Source organism: Melanaphis sacchari, unplaced genomic scaffold (genome assembly GCF_002803265.2).
Source record: "Melanaphis sacchari strain LSU unplaced genomic scaffold, SCAv2.0 Contig11_pilon_pilon, whole genome shotgun sequence".
In the NCBI taxonomy this organism is placed as follows: domain Eukaryota; kingdom Metazoa; phylum Arthropoda; class Insecta; order Hemiptera; family Aphididae; genus Melanaphis; species Melanaphis sacchari.
Window position 1 is genome coordinate 3,238,829 of NW_020270469.1, and position 7,024 is coordinate 3,245,852.

Below are 7,024 nucleotides of genomic sequence, written 5' to 3' on the forward strand. Positions count from 1 at the left end.
ACTTACAGAAAATCCAAATCACCTAAAGACAGTAAACCTCTTACTCCTCCTCAGTTGCAAAATATACGCATGAAATATATCTTTGTTTGATTTAGTGAGTTGCCTATAGGCTATAATATACAAATTTAAGTTAGCCTACGGGGTTTAAGTACCTAATAATAACAAATAAATATTGTCAAACTGCAGTATATATATATATATATATATATATGAAATTCTTAAATATTATAAATGTATAGTATATACATTTACTTGCAGATACTTGTACAGTGCATATATACATCTAACGACTTTGTGCCGTCTCTGCGTTGACGGTGCTACAAGTGCATCGGTGGTGAGGAAGAACTACATACAGGAACATGTACACTAGCTATTTAATATATCAATTTATTCTAGCCTCGGGAGTCGTTATTACCATAAAAAAGCGTATTCGTCATACAATCATATATTATATATATTAGTACATACATGAATATATGTATAAACCTCGCAAATGTTAAAGTAAAACTTATATTAAGAGTTTATACTTTTCGTATATACCTATAATACATATACATAAATAGAAGAGTATATATCGGATTCCATCCCCTCTTAACCATCACTTAACGAAAATAGTGTCGAATAAAATATATGCGAGTATAATAATCGTAACAACAATAATATATGTGTGACGTGCCTGTATAATGTATACATATTATATAATCGGGGTGGTATATATAGGGTATATATCGTCTGGTACATAAATATGTTTATATGTGTACGGTATATACGTTGTATAATAATATAGACTACTCTTACTATGTACTATTGCAGTGTAATACGTATGTATATCTATATATAAATGTACTATACACGTGACACGTGTATATTATACGACGTTTGCACGAGATTGGGAGAATCGGTTGCGGTTTTTATGAGCACCCGTCATATTTAAATAACTCGCCATTTGGCCCCTCTTCGCGCGCAAAACCGTAAACCATATAGTTTATAAGTTTCTTATGCACGCGACCTCCTTGCAAATAATATACATAATATATACGCGTTACTATTTATATCTAGCTATAAATATGATGTATAAAAATGTATGTTTGTATGTATATATATATATATGTGTGTGTGTGTAGACTATGTGATAGAGTAAGTATAACCTTATCCTCTACCAAGCACAGATATAATATTATATCCAATATATCCTATATCATATTTAGCCATCTGGAAATCGCGTAAATGTTATCGGGGTATTTTGTATATTGAATAGTATTAAGGCATCAAATATTTTGACCGGTGGCAATATATAATATTGCTAAGGGCGAAGAGATGTTTTTTTTATTCGCACGATTTACTGATGTATTATACAATAATTTATAATAGTCTATAAACGCCTATCGCACTTGTAGCAGACGATTGCCAGCAAACAGTTGAGATATAGAACTATTAAATCTTTGTATAAATATATGAAACGTAACAGTATAAATCATCTATAACAGACTATATAAATATTATCTATATAATTTCACAACATATGAGTAATTAACATTTAGCAGCATGTAGGATATTGTCATTTAGCATATTACATTTTCTTTTTTTTTTTTAGCATATTTATTATATAAGTGTTGGTATACTTGCTTATACTTTATACACATGGCTATACATGTACTATACATATATGATATATATTATAATATCGAAAATTGAATGGGTAGGTATATAGCTTTTTAACAATATATATTTAAATTTTAGTCGGTCGTATATTAGTGCATATAGCGAATTTCGCGAGATTTGCCTAATTATTTATTCACCTTTTGCAGCACTTTATAATTTCTAAATTAAAATAAATGTTTATAAATAAAATAATATACTTATTTAATATTGTTTGTACAACGTGTATTTAACATTTAACGTTTAGCTGTTATTACGTCCCTCGCATAAAATATGTAGGGTTAATGAATGTCCATCAAAAAAATTTAGACCCACAAAATACAGCTATAAAAATAGATAAATATGTAAAACCGAGATATAAACATATACACGTATATTAAGGCTAACTATATACTGACGGGTGCTTATTATTTTGTCGAAATAAACACAACAATCAACTAATGAGATGACGGACAGCGAATGTTGGAAGCAGATTGCAGGTTAGGACTTGGAAGAATCACGGATACAACGGGCGTGTGCCTACCTATAATATATTATAAGAATACTTGACATGCGGCAAGAGTCGTGTAGTCCTAACGAAAAAAAATCGGTCGCGTGCACGAACGTCCGAACGGTTGGAACGCGAGGCGGAGCAACGCGATCGTACGACTACGAACGGCTTTGACGTACCACGTGAATGCATGAGGGGCGGACTCCGCCGACCCCGCCTAGGACGACGCTGACGGTCCCGTCTCACGACACACATAATAATATCATGTACACACATTATACATATCATTATTATACTATTATGCCGGCGGACAGACCACTCGGCCGAGGGGTAGGTTGGTGGTAGTAATGATGGTGCGGTTGTGGTGCGGTTGGAGTAGTTCTGATGAGAGGAGGAGGCTGCTGTTGAATTCGTTTACAGCAGTGTTGTATTATAGGTATATTTGATACGTATACACATTATATAGCGGCTAGAAAATCTTATAGAATAACATTTTAGTAATAATTATAACGCAATTTCGAGGACTATCTCGTTCTAGTTATGAAGAAGTATTTGGATTTTCAATTTTCCTACAATATTACGAATCGTAAAAAAATAATTACATTTTATTTTTATTTTTAAGTTATTTACTAATAAAATTAAATGCCATCAAATATAAGAAAAACAAGATTGTTAAGTCAAATTTAACTTAACGAGAAATATTTCTTTGATATACATTAATAAATGTACATATTAAATATGTCTTCCCTTCTAAATAGGTTTTTTGATGTTCGCTGAATATTCAGAAAAATTAGATTTGTCGTTTTGTAACATTTGTGATATTAAGTCATAAAGAGCATCAATAGTAGTTATATAATTATTGTTTTTGATATAAGTTTTTATCATACTGTACCTAAAATTATTATAATAAGTCACATTATTATAATTTGTATGCAATACAAATCTATTGTAAATGGAATTTATTCCATAAATAAATAAATAAATATCATACGAATATCATATAATATTTTTAATTTTTTGAGTTAACCTATAATTATACTTAAGTTATGTTAGTCTATTTTTTGTTATTATTATCAGCTATTGTATTTGATCATTTAATCAAAGAGCTTCCGCTTGTTAAATTTATTAATAAATAAATAAATAATAGATATATAAATATTATAGGTAACATAATATATTATGTAGATTTGATCCATTCAACGAAAGACTCAGACATTTGCTGATGTTAAATTTCAAGTAGATAAACGTAACTACGGATTCTATGGAAACCACCTCATAAGATAGATCGGTATGATGATAATATAGACTTAATATTATATGGACAACACGTGGAATTTAAGGCTTTAAGAAAAACGCACGCACAACCAATATAAAATTAGTTTTCATATTTTGCGTAATTATTCACATTTTTTTTTTCACAAAATAGTTGTGAAAATAATAGTTAACTAGATATTGTCAGCTGATGCTTACTGAAAATTCACCTGTAGTTTAACTAGTAATGTATTTCCGGTAGTTATAATTGCAGGATAATACTGACATTAAAAATAATAACAATAGTTACTAAAATATGAACAACACTATACAAGAAACGTGACATATAATTTATATTATTTAGATTATAGGTTTAGAAGGCTAAATACTTATCCTAATTTATAATATATACATCGTGGACAACGAATGTATTTTATATAATAATGATAATAATAATAAAGTAATTGTTAAAGTAAAATTGAACCTACGTATAATTAATATCATTTATGCATGTTAGTCGAATGCACATATTTATAGTTTAAAATAAGACATAGATATCTAATAATTTGTAGTAAGGAAACAATAAAGCAATAACACGAAGAATAAAACATATTATAAAAAATAATATGACGGGTCTATGGCTGAGAATCACGTTGAGATTGCGGGCTACGTGCATACGACCTGTGTGCAAGTGATGTGAGTACTCAGTACTTATATATTATATGGTATCATTATAGGCATATGTATGCGTGTGTAACCGGAAACCATTATTTTATATCAATATACTAGTGTACTTACACATTATTATATATTATACCGGTCAGTGGCGCACAGAGGTATTTTGAGAGCACATGCAACTATCCAAAGTTACCCACCCACCCACCTACCCATTTTTTTTATTTAAAAACAAAATGTTATTTTATTGAACGTAATGTAATATTTTAATAAATAACTGTGAAAATTGAATAATAATAAGTGATAGTTAATTTCACCAATAAAAAATTGCCATAGACGCATACAAAATTATTTGAAGTTCGTAGATCAAACAGTCAACAGACGAACAACAAAAATTCACTAAAATATCTAGTGGAAAGTGTGGAATACCGAATACTGGAATTTACTAACCGATTATCGGTCATAATAATTAATAATTATCGTGAAGCCAATGGATAGGCCGGGTAGGGTGGTTGCTGGCTAGTTATATTGAGGGAACAGGGAAACACATTTCTAAAAATAAATACCTAATATACGCTGTTATTGGTATCTTATCACCATGTAGCAATACCCGTATTGTTATTTTGATTTGTATACAAAAATATAATAATTCATAATATTAAATATACGAGCGTATCAGCTAAACAGCGTACAACATTAATATTCGAATATTGTATTATTCTTGATTCAGATGATTTTTCTATTACTTTATCATTTAATATGTTGTAACTTGTAACTATAAGTAACTTGTAACATCATATGAGTTGTCGTGTAGCATTGTTATACTTTACTCCTATACTTTATTTAGGTACCTATAACCATAGAGACTAGGGACTATACCTATCCACCCACCTACCCACCTACCCATCACGAAAGCACATGCAGTTGCACCCCTTGCTAACCTGTCTGGGCGCCACTGATACCGGTGCATATATATATATATATAATATATTATGGAGTTGGCGTTATTAAGTTAACGATTAACTTTATAGCCGTATATAACGTAGTTCAGGGTGCGGTTTCAAATTATTCGATATGTGCTACATGTTTTTATTACGAAGGCTGCAGATGTGTAATCGTGATGTTTGCGTGATATATATATATATAATATAAATTTAGATCTATTCAGAAAAAAAGCAAAGATGAATAAGGCAAAACGAGAGAGAGATAGAGCAGATTTTTCTTGACTTAATAAATCAACAAGAAGTTCTAAAAGTTTCTCCGATGTGACTAATTGTTGACGTTATAGTCTTATAGAATACGTGGCGTGTGTGTAATTTCAATGCTGTGTCATGTGTGCGACGATTGTTGAACAACCAATTTGCAAAGACAATGTCTTCCCCAACGAACACTACTACTGAAACTAGATTCGTGTCTATTATTTTATATTTATGTAGTGAGTGATGTATACATCATGTCCGTCTTAAAATCTTTTTATGTTTTTGTTGCGGCTTACAGGTTTTATACAAGATTACAAAATAATATGTTTTAATAATATTATGCGTATAATGGTACACTATACATTATATTAGTAAGAGTACGTGTCCCCTCTCTTTTTCAGCTGATTAAAATCCGTGTAAAAAAAAACAATGGCGTCGAACTCCTCCTTCTATTCATTTCCACTTACAGTCTTGCACACCAATACCAATAAGTGCGCTTGCGCCTAGTATAATATTATTACTATAGTTGAATTAATATTATATTCTTCAATTAAATATAAAAAAATTAATATAAAAATAGGTGCTATACTAAGCAATATTTAGACTGCGTTATGTAAATGAAATAAGATAGTGGCAAGATAAGTATATTATACAGTGATGATGAGTTAAACTTAACGAAGTGGTATATGAAGAATATTGTATTTTATACTATTTATATTATTTGGATATTTTATAAATTTTGATAATGAAGGAAACGAATAGGATTTTTCACGTATATATAATAATATCTGTAGATACATCACTGTTGTAGCATATCCGTTGAAGTATATCCGTCCACGGGATATGTAAATGGAACTCTTGCAGGATGAGGTCGAACGGGTCGAGGTTTATATTATATTATTTTTGGGATGGGATGAGAAAGAGCAGGGTCGTTACGATCACGATTCTCATTGTTTCTAGATCCACATCACGACAAAGTTGTTTATAATCGCCGCCGCTTTGTGTAATAAAATAATATAATAATGATAATGGTATGCACAGCCACAAATTAATGTACAACAACACAATATTATGCATTATTTTGCATGTCTGTAGCGCCTTATGTATCGTGCACCGTGTACAATGTAAATGTTAAAATTTAAAATATAATAAAGAAATAATTATTTTCACACGTTATATAGGCGCGGTTAAGGAAGCATCAAAGTGCGACGATTAAACGGACAATGACTATGTTATAGGTAGATAACATGGTATTACGACGACTGAAATAATTATAGTAAATACACAATAAGAATATTATACACAGGCGCTTAAAATTTATTCCTACAAAATTTGTGAAAAATTTCTGAATTCAATATAATAAAGACTCATATTTTAATATAATTCAAACAAAACTTTTTTTTTTGACTCTGTATGATTGTATTTAGTATTTGCAATTCTGTGGTTAAATGTGATATAGCTGTGTTCTTATTATAATGGAATACGTCATATGAGGTATTCTCATAAACTGTAATATAGTTCACAGATTTCTATGCAGTAATAATTATAATATTATCATTTATGTCTACGTATATGTAGTATATATCGACATACGAGTATGTACGTATTATCTGGATTGATATTTCAATGAACGTTTTATGAAGTTATCCGGAGAGCGTTGAATATTGAATATATTACGAAAACCCATATAGGTAGATACTATTACGCAAATATTCATATTAAATTGTATTTTTGTGTTGTGCTCGCCGTG